This window comes from Epinephelus fuscoguttatus, linkage group LG8, assembly GCF_011397635.1.
Source record: "Epinephelus fuscoguttatus linkage group LG8, E.fuscoguttatus.final_Chr_v1".
NCBI lineage: Eukaryota > Metazoa > Chordata > Actinopteri > Perciformes > Serranidae > Epinephelus > Epinephelus fuscoguttatus.
The window spans coordinates 45111849-45135877 of NC_064759.1; the positions used below are offsets into that span (position 1 = coordinate 45111849).

The window sequence follows — 24029 nt, forward strand, 5'->3', positions numbered from 1 at the left end:
AAACTCTGAGAATTTATGCCCGCACAATAATAGAGATGCATTGATTTTGTGTCTTCTCCCATCCCGCAGGAGAAAACACGTCATATTATAGGCTATTAATAAAGAGATTCATGGGGTCGTTTGTTTCGTTCCCCTGGCCTGCATGTCTTTTGACGCACTGGTCAAGAATAGCGCTCCTATTTCGTTGTTTTCATTTAGTTTATGAAATAAAGGCTGTTTCATATTCTATTCTCCTCCTCTGTATTTTATTTATTTTTCTACCTTTAGGCTATATAATCACGCAGTGATTGAGGTGAAGGCAAGCCCGGCGCCAGGATGAAGTTACTGAGGGAGCGGTTAAAAATTACGAGAGGGCAAAATTATGCAACACAGGTTCACACAGTGAGTTATAAAGAGCGCGCAGCCGTGCGTAATTGTCGCTCGTAATAACAGCTCGTCGCCGGTGAAACACAATAAACTGCGCGTCTTCTTTCATGTTTGCCTCATGACAGACAGACAGACAGACAGACAGACAGACAGGTGGAGCAAGCGGCAAATTGGTATGAAAGCTGGTTCAGGGCATATTCGTCCATTTATGAATAAATATGGAGTGGAAACGCTCATGCATGTGCACCAAGCTCCTGTGTTGACATCCCGTCGCTAGGCTACGTCTTCTTCTTCTTATTATTTTTCTTCTTCTTCTACTGTTGGCCCATTACCGCGGATCAAAATGACTATTACAATTTGCGTTGGGTCCCGCCGGGTCCCAATGCAGCCCTGTATGTCAGAGTACAAAAGTTACCCGGGCCATGGCCCCCCTGGCCCCCCCGGTTCCGCGGTCTATGCATAAAGTTAATAAAAAGTTTTATTCAGTGTTGTCCGTTTATTCATCATTTATCAGACTTACATAATTCTTAATGAAGATAAAGTGGTGGAATCTGAATGTGTAACAGGCTGTAGATATATTACATTATATTAATAATATATAGGCCTAATATTATACAACAGTTAGTTCTGGCCATGCAATCTGATTGGTCGAGAGACAGTAAAACCGTGATGATATTGGAGTACAACATCACGGTTATTTCACTCTGTAGCCTATGTATCACTCCGCCTCACAGCTGATTGCAATCAACAATCAAATCAAAACTGACGGTTAGTGTCAGTTAGGTCAGCAGTTGCGTTGTAGACTAATTAATTCATCCACTGTCAAACAGCCAAAAATATGGATTTATTTCCTAAAATAAGTTTTGAATTGAACTATGAATGGTCATCAGAGGAAGATGAGGGAGAGGAGAAGCTGAATCCATTTGAGCACACATCCAGGTTTGTCAGTGTTTCATCAGCGGAGCTCAGTGACTTGGAGAAAAGCAACATACTAGATCAGAAGGCAGAGTCGGCTGTGCCTGTGAAGCGACAGTCCACCATGCAGTCACCAGAGACTTATTTCAACGGCTGCGCAATTAATGGAAACGTGCAGATAAATGTGTATAAACAGTAAGTGCCTGGCGCACCATGTTTGTGTTACATAGCAACAGTGACAGCGGAGTCCTGAGGGAACTATTTTTGTTGGCGGAAGACAAATAAAATGCTTAAATTATCTATTTTGTCCTCATTTTTCAACATTTCTTAATCAGCCTTGCTTATTTAACTGTTGAACTGTTGTATAAAAGCAATATCACACTCGAGCTCGTCTGCGGCCTCGTGCCTACGACCGAATCACAGCCGTGACTATATCACAGTACAGCATCACTCCCTCTGGTGTGATATTGCTTATTTGTTCAGATTTGATCTGATGGGGAAAAACACAGGAGGCAGCAACTGAAAAATAGGAAGGTTTAAAACATAGGCTATAGGCTAGGCTATAGATCAAAGACATAAAGACATGACTAAACTCACAGTCTGACCCAGTAATATATGTTTGGTGATTTGCACCTGAAAAGACGTTGAGGTTAAAATACAGTAGATTTGAAAATGTTGTACATCTATTTGTATCCTGACTCAACAGCATTTAGTGACTTTATTTCAGATACAAATGTAGTAAATTTAAAGACACTGAAATGCTGCACCATTGCTCACTCAGAAATATTAACATATAATCCCCAATATTAGGCTACAGGAATTATGTTCCATCAGTGCGACCAATAACATCAGTGATAGAGATCATTAGTCATTGATACTACGTGTCTAAAGTTTCATACCGATTTTTTAAATTTAAATAATTAGACCTACACATTATGTGCAATAGGCCTAAACATTTCGGAGCTGCTCTAACAGACTGACAGTCTGATCCTTGTGCACAGTGTTATAAAAAATAAATATAAAAAGGACAGAGGTTTGATTCTGAGCTGAGGGTGAATTCTCGCTGTGTATTTGAATATAAAGACAAAACCCGATGTCCAAAGAAATGATTGATTTGCATAAATTCAGTAGCCTAACGTAAGATAGTCCTGAGTAACAAACTAATATCCAGCAGAATTTAGACTGTGACGGTAAATCTCCGGGGTTAACTTACTCTGAGTTTTCACATAACCTGGGGCCTGTTTCACGAAGCGAGACCAACCTTTCCTGGGTTACCCAGACCTATCCTGGGTTGACTAACCCTAACAATGGCAATCAGGATAATCGGTATCACGATGCTGGATATCAACTCTGTAACTCAACCCAGAGTTGCTTTATCAAGAGCCGTGAACGCGCACGCAGTGGACCAATCACAATCATGAGAGAAGCGCAGCGTCACTGAGCGTCCTCACAGAGTGCCGTATGTGAGGGAAAAAAAGTATTTCTAGTGAGGATCAGAGATTAATTCTACTAAAATATGAGGAGGAGAAAAGCAACATTACAGAAAAGGCCAACACCGTGGCAGCTGAAGGAGGAGGAAACATGCGTGGCAACGCATAACGGGATGAATAATGTTTAGTTTAGTTTTAGTTTAGATTAGTTTATTTGCACATAATGCTAAAAACAGACAGTATAACATTTACAAGATTAAAAAAAGAAAAGTGCCGGAGAGGTTAGAAGCCACTAAAAGCTTATCAAAGAAATTCCCCTGTCAAAACATCAATGAAATCACATATTAGAGAAGAAAAGAAACGGGTCAGGAAAGAAGAAATAGAGGAGGAGAGAGGGAAAAATCAAGACAACACAAGGTAGCAAATAAAATGATGTGTAGGTTAAATTACTCATCACTGGTTCAAGTAGCTACAGTACCTGTACATCTGACACTGATCACACCCTTGAATCCCATGAAATCAATGCTGCGCAGATGAATTGCGTGTATTACAATTATCGTCTAACATCATTGCGTCTGATAAATTGGTCTTCTTTGTCATAACGTTATATATGCTACAATAAAGCTTAAAGCTGACGCCACAATTAAATCATATCAACACCAAATTGATAGTCTGAATAAAATCATCCTGATATTGAGCTGTGTTAGAAATTAACAGCTGTGCAGAAATATACCTAGTCTCCCTCTTTAAAAAACAAAAAGGAAAATCCCTCAAACACCATGAAGTGTAGACATGATAGGCTACTTTCCACATTTCCAGCAGCAAAGCTGTCAATTAGGCCCATTATCTTTAACAGGGATCATTTCCTCCAACAAAACAAAATGTTGGCACTAATTAATGGTGCTATTAAGTGTCCGCAAATGATCAGTTTCTTTCTTATGAAGGGGTGGGATGAAAGTTCCACTTCTTTCCACTCCTTTTTGAACAATCTTTTCATTGTCTGTTGTTGTTGCTTTCTTTTCTTTTTTAATGTTCAAAATAAACTTTCAAATCAAAATCAATCAAATGAATTAAACTTCCCGTCATGACTGGGCTGCATTTCTGTCAGCGGAGTCATTTTTTTCCCAACAGCTGATTGGCCAGTGGGTGGTGCTTTTTATAGGATCAGATTCAACCCTGAACTTACCCTGCTCCGGAGCAGGATAGCCGTTCAGAGTAAGTTACCATGGTGATCTACCCCGATAAGAACTGAACCGGCTTCGTGAGACCGAAAACCCAGGGTTAACCCTGAAGTTACCTCGCTAAGACATTAATCCTGCTTCGTGATACAGGCCCCCGCTTTCTGGAATACCCCCCAGCTGGGCACATAACAAAAATAAATAAAGGTGACACAGAGCAGCCCTGCCTGATTCCACAGCCTAAATCAAACCGTGGAGAAGTACCTGTCTGCATTTTAATTGAACAATTTGCTTTCTTATACATGATCTCAATTGCTGAACAAAAGTACTTACCAAAGCTGAATTTCTGTAATGTCTGAAACATAAATTTATGTTCAATGGTAGGCTATCAAATGCTTTGCAAAAGTCTAGAAATAAAATAAAACTGTCGTCCGGGCAGTAGTCAGCATAATTTCACTAAAATTTCTTGAACTGGTTTATAAACTGTTGGTGCCCGTTTTGTGTCTTCCCTGTGTAGGATCATGGCTGATGACTCGAGAGCACGGAGATCAAAAAATTCCGACGCTGAGAGCAACGGGAACGCTGCTTTAATGAATGAACTTAAAGCACTCAACACGAAGATGGACCGCATACAGAGCGTGTTGGAGAAGCAGGTGAATATTGAATTTCATGTTTATACTCGCTCTGATCTTGCGGAGAGGGTTGGACATGAAGCTCTCAGTCGATTGATGAGCGTAGTAGACTGCCAGACCACTCAATATTGTGTTTAAGATTTCAAACGGGGAATCTCCTTAATAATCCTCAAAGTGTACGTACTGAGTTCAAGGTTAAGAGACAAAATAGAAATTTCCCTGTTAATTTTCCATCCTCTGAAATGTGCTGTAGGGCTCTCTTAAAGATTTTACATCAGCTTGAAGGTGGTCAGATAAACAGGGTAATATCGACCAGTGTTATGATCGTCTCTGTGAGCTGTTGTATATAAGGAGATGGACAAGCATGGAACACTCAAAAAACATGTTTTGAGGAAGTGTCATCGAATGAAGCGTCCATACTGGAATACTGAGCTAAATGAATTATGGACTAAATTTCGCTCAGCAGAAAAAATGTTTCTTAAATGTAAGGAGCAACATAAGAAAAGGGATCTGAAAGATGAATTTAAACAGTGTCAATTCAATTTTGATAGAAGGCTTAGGTATTTCAAAAGACGCTTCAGAAGAGGACAAGCACTTCAGTTAGAACAGCTAGAAAGTAGAAACCCACAGCAATTCTGGAGGGAAATAAATAAACTTGGCTCTCAAAAGAGTTCACTTATTCCTCTTGAAATTTTAAAGGAAGACGGTGAATCTTCTTTTGAAATTGATTTGATACTTAAACAGTGGGAAAGGGATTATCGTAATCTGTATACTGGCAATAATCCTCTATTATTTAATGGTCACTTCTTAAATGAAGCTTGCAGACTGAAGGGTGAGTTGGAGAAAGATATGAACAATGCAATGCATTGCTCTGACCATATATTGAATGATGACATCACGTTAGAGGAGGTGCAGAAGGTTGCTGATAAAGCAAAATTAAATAAAGCTGTAGGAGTTGATGAGATTCCTAACGAAGCCCTAAAAGCTCCCAGTATGCTAAGGACTTTACATGGTTTGTTTCAGAAGTGTTTCCAGGATGGTATTATTCCATCAGTGTGGAACAAATCTATAATCAAACCTATTCCTAAATCTGCAAAAGCGGACCCACGAGTTCCATTAAATTACAGAGGTATCGGTCTAATTAGTGCAGTCTACAAATTATATTCAGGTGTTCTGAACAATAGATTAAATGATTTTTTAGAGTCTCAAGGTGTGATGGTGGATGAGCAAAATGGCTTCAGGGAAAACAGGGCATGTATTGACCATATTTATGTTTTATCTTCTATTGTGAGAGCAAGATTACAGGAGCATAAAGAGACTTTTGTTTGTTTTGTCGACTTTAAAAAAGCCTTTGATTGGATAAATAGAGACCTTTTGAAATATAAATTGATATCTTCTGGTATTGGTGGTAAATTTTATAGTGCAAATAAATCCCTATATAAGGACCCATCGCTTGTATTCAGGTAAATAACCTTAGGACTGACTGGTTTCCTACTCCATTTGGAGTTAAGCAAGGAGATGTTCTCTACCCGACTTTATTTGCCCTTTATGTAAACGATTTGGCTCAAGAAATCAAGCAGGCTAAGCTTGGCATAGATACTGAAGACTTTAATTTAAGTATTTTGTTATATGCCGATGATATTTTGTTGGTTGCTGAGACAGAAATTAAATTAATTTAAATTAATTTACAGAGGATGTTGAATATTATGAGTTCATGGTGCTATAAGTGGCAACTGGCTATTAATAGTGAAAAGACACAAATTATGCATTTTCGAAATAATCATGTGCAGCAAAGTAGTTATATATTCCAGTTTAGATCGAGACCTCTGATATATACCTCTTCTTATAAGTACCTTGGTTTTGTTTTTACAGAAAATATGAATTTCTACGAAGGAAGGAAAGCACTGGCAGAGTCAGCAGGAAGAGCTTTAGGGTCAGTAATGAATAAAATTAAAAGATGTCCTGACCTTGGGTTTTTAACATTTTCTAAGCTCTTTCTTTCAATGGTTGGCTCAGTCTTATTTTATGCAGCTGGAATATGGGGCTTTAGGGATTCCCCTGAAAGTAACATGATTCAGAGTCGCACCCTGAGGTGCTATCTTGGAGTTTATAAATTCACTGCAAAGGGTGTTGTAGATGGGGACACAGGTTGGGAATCCTGTCTTGTTAAGCAAAGATGCGAAATGGTTCGGTTCTGGAACCGACTTCTTTGGCTGCCAAACGAAAGGCTAACCAAAAAGATTTTTAAATGGGATCGAGCCCATAATTTCCCTTGGTCAAGAGATGTCTCTGCAGTATTCTCTCATTCTGATTTATATTATATTTTTAGTAATAACCTGCAGTGTAAGATAGATACAGTTAAACAAAAACTATTTAATCTCCATAAGAAACAATGGAAGCAGGAGATTTGGAGGAAACCCAAACTTAGAAGCTATGTTCAAATTAAAGAGGACTAGAACCATACTTAACCTTAAATTTAGGGAGAGGTCAGAGGTCCTAGTGTGCACAATTAAGATCTGGTACCTTGCCCCCGGCGACTGAAGTAGGCAGGTATAAGGGTATCCCTGAAGAGCAGCGTATTTGTGTTTTGTGTGATCTTGATATTGTTGAGGATGAATTTCATTTCTTGTTTCATTGCCCTTTGTACAATGACTTGAGGAAATCTTTGTTTGAAAAAGTTCAGGGGAAGAATCCCGACTTATTTTGGATGTTAGAATTTGATATGTTGAGTTGGTTCTTCAAGCTATGTCTTAGCTAGATTTATTGAAAAAGCAAGGACATTAAGACAGAAAACACTGTATCCCACATAAGAGTACAATACTTTGACCTTTTTTGTTGTTAATGATGATGGATACATAAGATTCTTGTTTTTGCCATCTTTGAATTGTTTGTACATATACTGTGCAGTGTCTTGTAAGCCCATGTGGGCTGGGCACTTTAACATGCATGACACTTAAATAAACAAATCAATCAATCAATCAATCAATAATCTATTAGATCCAGGACAAGTCTTATGTTGTTGGATATATGTCTGCCCTTCATAAACCCTGTTTGCGTTTCATCAATAATGTGATCCAGTACTACTTTAATCCTTTTGGCAAAGATTCCAGCTAAGAATTTATAAACATTATTGAGGAGACAGATGGGTCTCCAATTATCAATGCGAAGTTGGTCCTTCTTAGGCTTAGGAATAGGCCTAAGTGTTAAAAGCCCTTGGTATAAAATAGGAGGAAGAGTCTGGTTATGGATGCTTTCGGTAAATACACCATGGAAGAAGGGAGCAAGTTTATCGGCAAATGTTATGTAAAACTCAGATGTTAAGCAATCAGTTGCAGGAGATTTGTTTAATTTCAGTTGCTGAATGGCAGATCTGACTTCTTCCAATGTTACTTGCTTGTCACAGAGGTCCCTTTGGTCAGTGTTAATAGATTTTAACTGAGAGAGATATCCAAAAAAATATTTTGTTGCATTTTCACTATAGTGTGACTTATACAGGTTCCTATAGAACAATAAACAATGGTTGGATATCTTTTGAGGATCATCTGTGACAGCTCCATCAATATTAAGTTTTTGAATGCAGTTTGTTCTACTGCGTGACTTTTCCAGCCTAAAGAAATATGCTGTATTTTGCTCCCCTTCCTCCAGCCATTGCCTTCTGGATCTCACAAAAGCTCCTTCTGCTTTAACTCTGTATATTTCATCTAACTTGAGCTTGAGCTGCTGCTCAGTTAGTTCTTGTCATCTTCTGTTAGATCTTCAGGCATACACTGAGTACGAGTGGCAATTGTGGTAATTACTTTTGTTTCTTCCTCTTTTCTTAATTTGGCCAAAGAGGATCTGTAGTCTCTTAAGTATTTTGCTGTCTGGAATTTCAACAGTTTTCAGTTCTTATAGAAACATTTATCAGCTAAAGCCCTATGCCAGTAGCATTTTATTAAAAAGTGGATCTTTTCTATAACAGTTTTATGTTTTAAAACTGAGTTGTTGAGTTTCCAGTGTGAGTTCCGGTAGGTGATACTGGCATTGGGTTTAAAGTTAATTTGAAGATTTAGATCTGTGAGCGGAGTCATCATAATATTAACATGAATATTATTTTCATCTAGACTATTTGAGCTTAACCAATAATTGATTAGTGACCTACAGGTACCAGTTTTATCAGCCCATGTATAAGATTTGGCATTTGGATTCTTTTTTTCTCCAGATGTCTACTAATTGGAATTTTAGCCTAAATAACATTACATTGGAGGGAGAATTTGTTCTATTTTTTGGAGGCCATCTATCTACAGAGTCATCTACCGTAACACTGAAATCACCACCAACAACAAACAGCAGGTTTGGATATTTAGATAACCAAAAATATAAAGCGAGATTCCAAAATATCAAATAAGAAGTCATTTTCAGCTTTGGCGTTATAACCATGTACTGTACATTAGCCAGAAGGACAATAATATCATTAATCTTAGTAATTAGGATAAGGAATCTGCCGTTTTGGTCACTCTCTGAGTGTAATATAGCTCCTTCAAATTTGTTTTTCAGGGAGGTTACTCCTGCTGATGGTTCTGAACCATGTGAAAACCATATGTCATTTCCCCACTGAGTTTTCCAGAAATTAGTATCATTTATGACTAAGTGTGATTCTTGTAAGAAACAGAACTCAGACTTTTGTTGTTTAAAAAATAAAAATAAGGCTTTACGTTTTATGCTATCTCGTAAGCCTCTGGTAGACTATTGTTTGTTTATTATTCTCCAAGGTAACATTAGGCTCGTTCGAGATGAACTGCACCTCGCCTGGAAAGTAGACTGTTGTAAAAATTATGATCACAAGATAAACATGCCATTGTGTTGTGTAAGTGCTGGAGGTGCCTGTTTAATGGTGTGTTGCACTGTGAAACGCTCCTCTTGTACAAGATAATAAATTCTGTTAAACTTTGATATTTCGGCTCCGGTCTCTATTTGCTTTAAAGGTCATTACAAAGAAATTCTTATGACATAGACGAGAGCAGGTGGCCGCAGCGGGGGGCGGTGACAAAAAGCCGCAGTGAAGTTGGACAGTTTCCCGACAGTTTCCAGCAGCCTTCAGTCCATACAGGAAGTCACAGACACACTTACATCCTGTCTGAAATGATGTCAATTCATTAAAAAAGTGATCAGACCCATAGCCTATATCAGTTTGTTTTCAGCCTCCAGTTGTTTTAATCATGATAGATTAATTTATTAAAATGCTTTACAGGTGATCTGTAGTTTATGTTAATGGTTTAACCTCCATTTGACATGAATTCTCCTGTAAATCAGCATCATATCAGTTTGACCTGTCCCCTCAACTACAAGGGCTGAATAAACAGTGCTTGACTAGCCTATAAGGTTAATATTTTCAGAGGAAAAAAATACAAGACAACAGCTTTCATTAAGTCAGATACAGTCAGGGCTTCAAATCTGTACAGATGTTATTTTAAGAATCCTCACATCCCACTGACCACAAGTCTGTATGTTGCTAAATACTTCAACAATTAAAAAAGTCCAGTGTTAATAGGCCTATACAGTAGACTCTGTATAGTTTATAATGAACGTAGCTATTTAGTCTCTGACAACTAAACTTCCCCATCAGTCACACAACATGTTTTCTGTTCACAGAATAAACCTTCAGATCAGACAAATACAATCTTAATCTCTAAAATTCGACAAAAATGAAAAGTTTATCTAAAACAACATCTTGTTGAGTCAACATCTAACAGCTGATTGGTTTAGATGTTGACTCAACAAGATGACATATATCTAAAACGTCATCTTGTTGAGTTGACATCTAAACTAATCAGCTGTTAGATCAGGTGAGAGTCAGGCGGTGCAGTCGGTGAAGAGCAACTGCAGCGCCTGGCTCTAAAAACCATAGACATATATACATAGAGTACGTCCCAAGTCTCTTAATTTTATACTGCTAACTCCTAACTCCTTTCATGAACCGGAAGTCGTTCAAGGTCGGCCATCTTTAAGGCCGTCTCGTGTCTCTTATTCCTGCCAGTAAGGAGTTAGCGTTAGGAGTTAGGAGGGATCTGTTAGGTGCAATGAGTAAGGTAACACAAGAGGTTCCTAATGGGAAGTCTTTTTCAGCTTGAGGCCCTTACGTATAAATACCCGCCCCCTACATCTAGCTCATTTGAACGAGATGGTGGAGAAACAGGGCAAGAGTATCCGTTACATGCATTCTTTGCAATGAAATGCTGTAATTCACATGCCTACGTGACTACAAAGAGTAACGTTGATGATATTTCGTGCAAGACTGTCATGTTGTAATTAAGTTTATTTCATTCACAACCCACTGCGTTGTTCAGCGGACTGTCGGTAATGTGTGGCTGTTAAATGTGCAGCTGCTCATGTCCAGAACCACACGTGTTGATATAACACCACACACACCCACACACACACACACACACACACACACACACACACACACACATTTGTCCGTCATTAATTGTCCTGCATGTCATGTGAGTGGAATAATGTTGAATAGCTTGTAGGTAATATTAATTATTAATATTAATATTAATTAATATTATTCTCGTCTCGTCTCGTCGTCCTCCGCTTATCTGGGTCTGGGTCGCAGGGGCAGCAGCCTCAGCAGAGAAGCCCAGACAGTCCTCTCCCCAACCACTTCCGTCAGCTCTTCTGAGGGAACCCCGAGGCGTTCCCAGGCCAGCTGGGCGATGTAATCCCTCCAGCGTGTCCTGGGGTGGCCCCGAGGTCTCCTCCCGGTTGGACATGCCCGGAATACCTCCCGAGGGAGGCGTCCGGAAGGCATCCTTACCAGATGCCCGAACCACCTCAACTGGCTCCTCTCGATGGGGAGGAGCAGCGGCTCTACTCCGAGTCCCTCCCGGATGTCCGAGCTCCTCACCCTATCTCTAAGGCTGAGCCCAGCCACTCTACAGAGGAAACTCATTTCGGCCGCTTGTACTCGCAATCTCGTTCTTTCGGTCACTACCCAGAGCTCGTGACCATAGGTGTGGGTTGGAACGTAGATTGACCAGTTAATCGAGAGCTTAGCTTTCTGGCTAAGCTCCCTTTTCACCACAATGGACCGGTTAAGCGCCTGCATCACTGCTGATGCCACCGCAATCCGCCTGTCAATCTCCCGCTCCATCCTACCCTCACTCGTGAACAAGATCCCGAGATACTTAATGTAGCTGGCCCTTGGCTTCCGTAATAAAATGGAGAGTCTCGTACTGGTGCTTAAATCTTTATTTCTCCATATGCACCGTGAAAACTATAAGTTAAAATACAAAAGAGAGTTAATTTACACACTCACAAATTACAAGGCAAATTTACAAACATTTCATGAAAAAAAAAGAAAATACATTTATAAACCAGGCTAATATTATGATTAAAACACCGAATACACCCCAAATTAAACAAATACGCCAAGCGAAACGTACCTCATTCCACTACCAAGGGGGCTAATTGTTTGAGGAACGCCAAGATATCGTCTGTCGGGCCGTCCACTTCTTCTACCAATAAACAAACAACAGCGGTGCATAGAAGGCCTCCAACAGCGGTGATAGTTGCCACAATGGAAATAAAACTCAACACACGGGGTAAACTTACTCTATATTAACCAGGAAATCAGGAATCAGCGGCAGGAAACCGGGGCAGCACCGATGCCACGCCAAACCGAAGCAAACAAACTATGTGCAGTGCAGGCGATGAGGAAGCAGCACACAGGTGGAAACTATACAACTTGATTACTTCCTCGCCTTCCCCACACTTGCAGTTTCCACTTCAACAATACAGGACTGCCACCTAGTGGCCAGTCCAAATAATTCACTGTCATTCACACTTAAACTCCTCCACCTGAGGCAGGACCTCCCCCCCGACCTGGAGTGGGCAATCCACCCTTTTCCGGCTGAGGACCATGGCCTCAGACTTGGAGGTGCTGATTCTCATCCCAGCCGCTTCACGCTCGGCTGCGAACCGTCCCACCAAGAGCTGGAGGTCACTGTTCAATGGAGCTAGGAGGACCACGTCATCTGCAAAAAGCAGGGACGAGATCCTCCCGTCACTGAACCTGACACCCTCCACCACTCGGCTACGCCTAGAAATTCTGTCCATGAAAGTTATGAACAGAACCGGTGATAAAGGGCAGCCCTGGCGGAGTCCAACTCTCACTGGGAACAGGTCTGACTTACTGCCGGCCATGCGAACCAGACTCATGCTCCTTCGGTACAGGGACTGGATGGCCCCTAGCAAGGGGCCACGAACCCCATACTCCCGGAGCACCCCCCACAGGATGCTCCTGGGGACACGGTCGTAAACCTTCTCCAAATCCACAAAACACATGTGGACTGGTTGGGCGAACTCCCATGCCCCCTCCAGCACCCTGGCGAGGGTAAAGAGCTGGTCCACGGTTCCGCGTCTGGGATGAAAACCACATTGCTCCTCCTCAATCTGAGGTTCAACTATCGACTGGACCCTCTTCTCCAGCACCCTGGAGTAGACCTTACCGGGTAGGCTGAGGAGGGTGATTCCCCCTGTAGCTGGAACACACCCTCTGGTCCCCTTTCTTGATGGATGACCAACACCCCGGTCTGCCACTCCAGAGGCACTGCCCCCGATGTCCACGCACGACTTCTGCCCCAGAAATTGGATGACCCACCCCCGAGATCCCCGGCTCTGTTTCCTCACTGGAATACTTGTTGGTGGGATTGAGGAGCTCCTCAAAGTATTCCTTTCACCGCCCGACAATGTCCCCAGTTGACGTCAGCAGCTCCCCGCCCCCACTGTAAACAATGTGAGCAAGTTGCCGCCTTCCCCTCCGAGGCGCCGGGCGGTTTGCCAGAACCACTTTGGAGCCGATCGATAGTCTTTCTCCATGGCCTCACCAAACTCCTCCCACGCCCGCGTTTTTGCCTCAGTGACTGCCGCTGCTGCGCTCCGCTTGGCCTGCCGGTACCCGTCAGCTGCCTCCGGAGACCCACAGACCAACCATGCCCTGTAGGCCTCCTTCTTCAGCCTGACGGCTCCCCTCACCTCTGGTGTCCACCAGCGGGTTCGTGGATTACCGCCGCGACTGGCCCCAGCGACCTTGCGGCCACAACTCACAACAGCTGCCTCGACGATGGCAGAGCGGAACAAGGCCCATTCGGACTCACTGCCCCCCTCCGCCCTCGGGATGTGGTCGAAGCTCTCCCAGAGGTGGGAGTTGAAGATCATCTTGACCGGTTCTTCCGCCAGGCGTTCCCAGCAGACTCACTGCTTGTTTAGGCCTGCCAGGTCTGCGCGGCGTCCTCCCCTGCCATCTGATCCAACTCACCACCAGGTGGTGATCAGTTGACAGCTCTGCTTCTCTCTTCACCCGAGTGTCCAGAACATACAGCCGCAGGTCAAATGATACGACTACAAAGTCAATCACTGACCTGCGCCCTAGGCTGTCCTGGTGCCATGTGCACCAATGGACATCCTTATGTTTGAACATGGTGTTCATTATGGCCAAACTGCGACCCGCACAGAAGTCCAATAACTGAACACTGCACGGGTTCAGATCGGGCAGACCGTTCCTCCCAATCACGCCCCTCCAGGTCCTGCTGTCATTGCCCACGTGAGCGTTGAAGTTCCCCAGCAGAACAATGGAGTCCCTGGTCGGGGCACGATCCAGCACCTGTCCCAGGGACTCCAAAAAGGGCAGGTACTCTAAACTGCTGTTCAGAGCATAAGCTCAGACAACAGTCAGGACCCGTTCCCTAACCCGAAGGCGCGAGGAAGCAACCCTTTCATCTACTGGGGTGAACCCCAACGTACAGGCAGAGAGTCTGGGGGCTATCAGAAAGCCCACCTCGGCCCTCTGCCTCTCACCTGGAGCAACTCCAGCAAAGGAGAAGGTCCAACCCCTCCTTTGGGTTCTTGGAGCCGGAACTATGTGTCGAGGTGAGGCCAACTATATCTAGCCAGTAACGCTCAACCTCTTCCACAAGCTCCGGCTCCTTCCTCGCAAGAGAGGTGACATTCCATGTCCCAAGAGCCAACTTCCGTAGCCGAGGATCGGACCACCAAGGCCCCCGCCTTGGTCTGCTGCCTGATCCACACTGCACCGATCCCTTCCGGATCCCTCTGCGGGTGGTGGGCCTGCAGGGGGACGAGCCCATGTAGCTGGTTTGGGCTGGGCCCGGCCAGGTCCCATGGGCGAAGGCCCAGCCACCAGGCGCTCGCCCACGGGCCCCGACCCCAGGCCTGGCTCCAGGGCGGGGCCCCAGTAACTATCCGGGCCGGGTACACAAGTCCTTGTTAATATCCACCATGAAGGGTCCTTTGAACCGTTCTTCGTCTGACCCTTCGCCCAGAACCAATCTGCCATGGGAAACCCTAGCAGGGGCGAAATGTCCCCGACAGCATAGCTCCTTGGGTCATTAGGGCACTCAAACTCCTCCACCACGATAAGGTGACGGTTCTTGGAGGAGTTATTACTTTCATTAATGTTGTTGTAAGCTACTGTCATTACCATCTGTCCTGCATCTCTCTCTGTCTCTGTCTCTCTCTCTGTCTCTCACACAAACACATTTGCCCATCATTAATTGTCCTGCATGTCATGTGAGTGGAACAATGTTCAATAGCTTGTAAGTAATATTAATTATTAATATTAATTAATATTATTACTTTCATTAATGTTGTTGTACGCTACTGTCATTACCTGCATCTCTCTCTCTCTCTCTCTCTCTCTGTCTCTCTTTCTGTCTCATTGTGTCATACAGATTACTGTTAATGTATTATGTTGATCTGTTCTGTACAACATCTATTACACGTCTGTCCGTCCTGGAAGAGGGATCCCTCCTCAGTTGCTCTTCATGAGGTTTCTACCATTTTTTCCCCTGAGGGATGTCGTATGCTGTAAAGCCCTGTGAGGCAAATTGTGATTTGTGATATTGGGCTTTATAAATAAAATTGAATTCATTGAGGTAGACTGACAGGTCTGATATGTCTTATTCACTCAGCAGCTGACTTGTTGAATGATGGCGAGTGGATTTAATAATAGTGATGATAATAATAATGATAATGATGCTCATCACAGTGACAGTGGCAGGGCTACAGACCGTTCTTTAATTGCATCAAACTTCGGCAAATAACTCAGTAACAATTGTAATACATGCAAAAGTGTGTGACCAGAGTCATGACGGCGGGTGGTGGGGGTTACGGCTTTGATCAGTGGATATAATGTGACTTGGGATGTACGCCAAACGCTGGCTCCGTTAAGCTCGTTTCACACAGAGCGCGCAAAGCGCAGACCTCCGCCAACGGACCCATTCATTGTGTATGTGCTACCGCAGCGCGAAATCGTGCTGTGTGAAAGCTGCTTTATGCAGCAGATCCAGCTGTGCCACCATTATCAGAAAAGGACGTTGCTTTACGTGACGCTTCAGAGTAAGGCCGTCTCATGTCTCTTAGGGTACGTCCCAAGTCCCTTAAAATTACTGCTAACCACCTTACCTAGCCACCTTACCTAACTGTTTAGTCCCTCTCACTTAGCAAAACATACAAGGAGTCAGAAATTAGGAGTGAGGAGCGAGGATTGCTGATTAAGAGACATGAGATGGCCTTACTCTGAAGCGTCACATAAAGCGACGTCATTTTCTGATGGCGGCAAAACAGCTGGATCTGCTGCATAACGGAGCCAGCATTTTGGCGTACATCCCAAGTCACATTATACTCGCTGATCAAAACCGTAACCCTCACCCCCTGCCGTCATGACTTTGGTCGCACACTTTTGCATGTATTACCATTGTTATTGTGTCATTTGCCGAAGTTTGTCACAATTAAAGAATGGTCTGTAGCCCTGCCACTGTCACTGTGATGAGCATCATTATCATTATTATTATCATCATCATTATTATATCGCTATTATTAAATCCACTCGCCATCATTCAACAAGTCAGCTGCTGAGTGAATAAGACATATCAGACCTGTCAGTCTACCTCAATCAATCAATTTTATTTATAAAGCCCAAAATCACAAATCACAATTTGCCTCACAGGGCTTCACAGCATATGACATCCCTCTGTCCTTTGGACCTTCACAGCTGATCAGGAAAAACTCCCCCCCAAAAAAACTTTAATGGGGGAAAAAAATGGTGGAAACCTCAGGAAGAGCAACTGAGGAGGGATCCCTCTTCCAGGACGGACAGACGTGCAATAGATGTCGTACAGAACAGATCAACATAATAAATTAACAGTAATCTGTATGACACAATGAGACAGAAAGAGAGACAGAGAGAGAGAGAGAGAGAGACAGAGACAGAGAGAGATGCAGGACAGAAGGTAATGACAGTAGCTTACAACAACATTAATAAAAGTAATAATATTAATTAGTATTAATATTGTAGTGTATTCAGTATAAGAGCTGCAATACTCGATATGTTCACTAGGTGGCACTGTAGCTTTGTGGTGTTGTTACTGTGTTGTTGTGGAGACCAGAGAATAAAAGTACGGAGTTGATCACCAGACATGGCGTCGTCCACAACATATATTACATGGTGTCAGAGTAAAACTGGAAAACAGAAAAAGGAAAAGAGAAAGAAATGGAGCAGATGAAACCCCGACCTCACTAAGTCTAGAAGGAAATCTAGCGGAAAATTGGAGGATCTGGATCCAGAGGTTTGAACTGTTTCTCGTCGCCAGCGGAATTAATGAAAAGTCTGACGAAGTGAAAAGAGCCACGTTCCTGCATGTGGCCGGTGACGAGGCAATTAAGGTATTTAATACGTTTGACTTCGATGAAGACGTGGATGACTACGACGTTTTGAAAGAGCTGTTTCGCCGACATTGTGAGCCACGGAAAAATGTAACATATTTAAGACATTTATTCTTCACACGAGTACAAGGAAAATCTGAAAGTATTGATGCATATGTGACTGATTTGAAGAATAAAGCAAGAGACTGTGAGTTTGAGCATCTCGCAGACTCACTGATTCGGGATCGAATCGTGTGTGGCATCACGGATGATCAAGTTAGAGGACGACTACTAAGAGAACCAGACCTCACGCTAAACAAAGCAGTAGACATTTGTAGAGCCAGTGAGCTAACTCAGACTCAGCTTAAAAGTCTACATGAAGAGGTTGAAATTCCGGTTCACAAAGTCACCAAGCAAAAACGCCATGACAAACAGAAAGATAATGGTGCCACATCACAGAGTACAAAGATGAAAAATCAAGGAAACTGCACCAGATGTGGACACAGACATGAGCCCAGGAAATGCCCTGCCTACGGACAAGTGTGCAAAGCCTGCCACAGGAAAAATCACTATGCGAAAATGTGTAATTCAAGAAGACACACAGATAACCATAAAGTGCAACACATAAACAAGGCAGAGGCCAATCATGAAGAATTCTTTATTGGCTCGATCCAAGCAGAAAAACACGACCACCCAGTCTCACAGATCAATACTGTGGATGCAAAGAAAGAAAAGTGGCAAGAAAATCTGATTGTCAACAAGAAAGTTTTGAAAGTCAGGCTGGATACAGGAGCTGACTGTAACGTCATTTCCTTGCGTGACCTCAGAAAGTTGAGATTGGACAAAAAGGTGAGCAAATCACGTTCCAAGCTTGTTGCATATGCAGGTCACAAAATCCAAGCTAAAGGAAAAATCATGTTGGCATGTCAGTACAAAGGTAAAAAGTATGACGTGGAATTTGAAGTAATAAAGAACAAGGCACCTGCAATTCTGGGAGGACAGACAAGTGAAGCAATGGGTCTTGTCAAAAGACTACATGTACTTAAAACAGAGAGTGACATTCTTAGTGAATATGAGGACTTGTTCACTGAATTAGGCTGCTTACCAGGAGTGCACCACATCAAGACAGATCCAGATGTTACTCCAGTTGTTCATGCACCCAGAAAAGTTCCTGTTGAACTAAAAGACAAGATTGAAACAGAGCTGAAAAGAATGGAAAGTTTGGGCGTGATAACCAAACAAACTGAACCTACAGATTGGGTAAACAGTATGGTGACTGTAACAAAGCCTAACAAAGTTTGCATCTGTATTGACCCACAAGACCTCAATACAGCCATTAAGAGAGAACATCATCCACTGCGCACAATAGAAGAAGTGGTGGCTGAAATGCCAAATGCCAAATTCTTTTCAGTTTTGGATGCAAATCATGGATTTTGGCAAATCCAACTAGATGAAGAAAGCTCTCACCTGTGTACCTTCAACACACCATTTGGTAGATATCGATTCAAAAGACTTCCATTTGGGATATCATCGGCACCGGAGGTGTTCCAGAGGTGCATAGCCAGACACCTAGAAGGGCTAGAGGGTGTAGTCAATGTAATAGATGACATTCTAGTTTGGGGAGAGAGCATAGAGCAGCATGACAGTCGTTTGAGGCAACTGCTAGACCGCCTCAGAAACATTAATCTGAAACTGAACAAAAGTAAGTGTAAAATAAGAATGACTGAAATCACTTACATTGGACATGTGCTCAGTGAGGAAGGACTCAAGCCTGATCCTGAAAGATCAGAGCCATTCAAGACATGCCTGCACCAGAGGATAAAGCTGCACTCCAGAGGTTCACTGGGTTACTGCAATACCTCTCCAAGTTCATCCCTAACCTCTCGGACATAAGCGCCCCTCTGAGAAAGCTGGAAGGAAATGTGGAATGGCACTGGGGGACAGAACAACAACAAAGTTTTGACAAACTAAAAGTTCTCGTCAGCCAAGCACCAGTACTCAAGTACTATGATGTCGACAAGCCAGTTACATTATCTGTTGATGCAAGCTCTGAGGGCTTGGGAGCTGTGCTACTTCAAGAGGGACATCCAGTGGCATATGGCTCCAGGGCATTAACTGACTGTCAAAAACGTTACGCCCAAATTGAGAAAGAATTGCTTGCTATTGTATTCGGCTGTGAGAAGTTTCACCAATATCTATATGGAAGACATGTACATGTAGAAAGTGATCATAAACCACTGGAAGTGATATTCAAAAAATCACTTCTCAGCGCCCAGCCAGACTACAGAGAATGCTCATGAGGTTACAAAAGTACAGTCTTGAAGTCAAATACAAACCAGGCAAGGAAATGCATATCGCTGATGCTCTAAGCAGAGCATTTCTGAAAGAACAAAATGAGAAACTTCTTGATGAGGAGCTGGAAGTTAACTTTGTCACCCAGCAGCTTCCAGTATCAGAGGAAAAGTTGCAGGACTTCAGAAAGGCCACGGAAGAAGACGCAGAGTTGGGACTGGTCGCAAATGCAATTCTGAAAGGATGGCCAGATAAACAGAGACAGCTTCCAGACAAAATCAAACAATACTGGACATTTAAAGAACTGATATGTTGATGGACTTATATTCAAGAACTCAAGGTTAGTAGTTCCACACACACTGAGAAGTGAAATGCTCAGAAAAATCCACGAGTCACACATGGGTATCGTTAAGTGTAAAGAGAGAGCCCGTGATGTACTGTACTGGCGGGCATGGCAAAACAGATAGAGGAAGTTGTGGCTCACTGTGCTGTATGCAATGCACACAAAAACGAGAATCCTAAAGAGCCACTCATGTCACATCCAGTGCCTGAGAGAGCATGGGCAAAGATAGGTGTGGATTTGTTTCATTTCAATGATGCAGAGTTTTTATTGTGTGTGGATTATTTTTCAAAGTTTCCAGAGATTGTCAAGCTGAGTGGAACCTCAAGTAAACATATAATCATTGCACTCAAGTCTGTCTTTGCAAGGTATGGTGTGCCAGATGAGTTATTCTCAGACAATGGTAGACAGCTGGTGAGCCAGGAGATGGTGGACTTCAGCACTGACTGGGGTTTCAAACACACCACCTCCAGTCCAACGTTTCCACAGTCGAATGGGCAAGTTGAGAGAGCTGTTCAGACAGTAAAAAAACTGCTGAGAAAAGCACAGGACAGCTCTGGAGACCCATACTTGGCCCTGTTGGAATACCGGAACACGCCACTGAGCGGGGTTGGCCTCTCACCTGCTCAGATGCTCATGGGGAAAAGGCTCAAATCAAAGTTAGCAGTGACAAAGACATTGTTGTAGCCAGCTCTCTATGACAATGTGAAGAGCAACCTTGTGAACAGACAACAAAGACAGAAACATTACTTTGATCAAGGAACCAGGACACTGCCTCATCTCCAAGATGGTGAAAATGTGAGGATTAGACAAGGCAGCAAGTGGGAACCAGCTACAGTGATAAAGAAACACAACTTGCCGAGATCCTACATAGTCAAAACAACAGGCGGACAAGTGTACAGAAGGAATCGCAGACACCTGCTCAAAACTAAAGAGACTTCTTTCCCAGGGACACCTGATGACACTCAATCAGAGCACCCAGGTCGTGTGGGACAAGACACTTTGCCAAGTGCTGATCCACCCAGTCCTACACCAGACTGTTCCACTGCACCACCCAGTCCAAAAGTAGTGACTGATAATACTGTAAATAGTCCTGTGACTACAACACGCTGTGGAAGACCAGTAAGAGTGCCAAAACGATATACAGAGTAATTAGAACAGGCTAACGTACAGACTGTTATGGTTTGGTTCAAGGTTTGAATAAAGAATTGTGTGTGAATAATCATAACAGAGAAAAAAAAAAGTTGGTAAATGTTACACATTTAGCTGTTGTATACTGATTGTGATCTTTTAATTTTGGTCATGACCTTGGTACAGATATGTTCTGTTAAAATTGAAAATACAGAGTGTTGGATTGAAGTTAATTGCTTTTCTGATATGCAAGAAAATGTGCAGACTGTATAGTGAACCTGATCCGTAAGATCAGATGGCAATTTGATAATGAGAATACTCATGTTATGTAAGTCTAGTCAGGACTGTAGAATGTTTGAAATGTTTTTGGGGTAATATAGTAAATTACCTGTTTCACAACTGTTATAACATTCTTCTACAGGGACGTGAAAAAATAATCTTGAGAAAAGGAGATGTAGTGTATTCAGTATAAGAGCTGCAATACTCGATATGTTCACTAGGTGGCACTGTAGCTTTGTGGTGTTGTTACTGTGCTGTTGTGGAGACCAGAGAATAAAAGTACGGAGTTGCTCACCAGACATGGCGTCGTCCACAACATATATTACAAATATTAATATTAATAGGCTAATTAATATTACCTACAAGCTATTAAACATTCCACTCACATGACATGCAGGATAATTAATGATGGGCAAATGTGTGTGTGTGTGTGTGGGTGTGTGTGGGTGTGTGTGGTGTTATATCAACACGTGTGGTTCTGGACCTGTGCAGCTGCACATTTAACAGCCACACATCACTGACAGTCCGCTGAACAATGCAACGGGTTGTGAATGAAATAAACTTAATTACAACATGACAGTCTTGCACGAAATATCATTAACGTTGCTCTTTGTAGTCACATAGGTATGTGAATTACAGCATTTCATTGCAAAGAATGCATGTAACGGGTACACTTGCGCTGTTTCTCCGCCATCTCGTTCAAATGAGCCAGATGTAGAGGGCGGGTATTTTTACGTCATGGCGATCAGCTGAAAAACTCTTCGGATAGGAAGCTCTCAACCATCCTAGCTCGTAGCTGCTTAAAGCTTGCTGCTAGCTCCTAGCGCTAGCTCCTCGCTGCACAAATAAGAGACTTGGGACCATAGACATATATACGTAGACGCCGCATCAAGTGGGTTTGCCCACTGCTGCAATACGTCAACGTCACCGCCATATTGAATGTGGCAACACTGCGCTGTAAACTAATACAAGTGAATGGACTTAATTTCATAAAGCGCCCTCCTACAAAGAAATATATGTTAATCCCTCTTGTTTATTCATTCACACACGCACTAATATACTTGGGAAACAGCTAGTTACCAAAAAAAATGTATTTGATCTTCTCAGATGGCTAAGAAAAGAACTTTATTGATCCCACACGAGTAATTCACCTTACATTAGCTATAGAGAACAAGGTAGTGCCGAAAAACAATGCACAGTATGTATATGTCTCTCTCTCTCTCTGTCATATGGATTACTGTTAATTTATTATGCTGATCTGTTCTGTACGACATCTATTGCACGTCTGTCCGTCCTGGAAGAGGGATCCCTCCTCAGTTGCTCTTCCTGAGGTTTCTACCGTTTTTTTTCCCTGTTAAAGGGTTTTTTTTTGGGGAGTTTTTCCTTATCCGCTGTGAGGGTCTTAAGGACAGAGGGATGTCGTATGCTGTAAAGCCCTGTGAGGCAAATTGTGATTTGTGATATTGGGCTTTATAAATAAAATTGAATTGAATTGAATATATATATATATATATGTATACAGTGGTGGAAAAAAGTTTTCGGACACCCCATGCATTTGTGAAATATTGCATTAAGAATCACTCTTAGGTCTTCAAGTGCAATTTCTTTTAGTACAGTCACAGCCAAAATACTAAATAAATCCTAAAAAAGCCATTAAAAACTTAAAATTGATTGGTTCCATAAAAATACATAAGAAATTTTGAGTATTAGGTCATTTTGGTACCAGTGATGAAGGTCGTCCTTTTTATTAAAAGACACAATTTTTTTGTGTCTACATAAAGCCAGCACATTTGAAAGTTCTTCAGACACAAAAATGGCTAAAACAAGGAACCTAATGCAGGAAACACGCCTGAAGATAAAGATTCTCAGCAAGGAAGGGTACAGCTGCCGCCAGATAGCCAGGAAGTGCAGATGCAGTCCTTCAGCAGTTGGATACACTCTGCAGAAATACAGACGAACCGACAGCTTGGAAGACAAACCAAGATCTGGGCGTCCAAGGGTTTCTTCAGCAAGAAATGACCGCATCCTGATCCGCATGTGCAGGCAAAACCACCGAATGACATCACAGGAGCTTCAGCAGCAGTGGTCAAACCAAACTGGTGTCCAGTGTTTCACCCGCACTGTACGTGGCCGACTTAGATCATGGCTTAAGGTCCTACAAGGCTATCAAGAAGCCCCTGATCAATGAGAGACAGAGGTTAGCCCGGCGTCGTTGGGCCCAGGCACACAAGAACTGGACAGCCAGGAATTGGAAGAAGATTTTGTGGTCAGATGAGTCCAGTTTCCAGCTTTATCTTCCTCCTACTAATGTGAGGGTACACAGAAGGCCAGGCGAAGCATTATCTCCAGCATGTACAGTACCTACTGTCAAGCATGGTGGAGGCAGTATCATGGTTTGGGGATGCATGAGTGCTGCTGGTGTTGGTCATCTCACTGTCTGTGATGGCACATTGAACTCTACCAAGTATTGTACCATTCTCGAAACCCACATGCTCCCTTCTGCGTGCACTGTTCCATCGAGGTAAAAACTGGATGTTTCAACAAGATAATGCCCCTTGCCACACATCCAAGGCCAGTAGAACTTGGCTGCAGGAGCACAGTATCCAGGTCTTAGAGTGGCCAGCTCAATCCCCGGACATGAGCCCCATTGAAAATCTGTGGTGGATTAACAAAAGGTCTGTTTCAAAGCATAAACCAAAGAATTTAGAAGAATTAAAAGCAGTAATTCAAGAAGAATGGGACAAGATTACCCCAACAGTGT

The 24029-nt window shown here is 42.7% G+C and overlaps 1 protein-coding gene across 1 annotated transcript in view; it reads left to right on the forward strand.

Annotated features, from left to right (window-relative positions):
• The first annotated feature begins 4418 nt into the window (after window positions 1-4418).
• Window positions 4419-24029, forward strand: part of LOC125892863 (uncharacterized) — a 25422-nt gene continuing 5811 nt past the window's right edge. The window contains exon 1 of the mRNA XM_049583187.1: window positions 4419-4542. The gene's annotated coding sequence lies outside the window, so the exon portion shown is untranslated. The remainder of the gene's footprint in view (window positions 4543-24029) is intronic.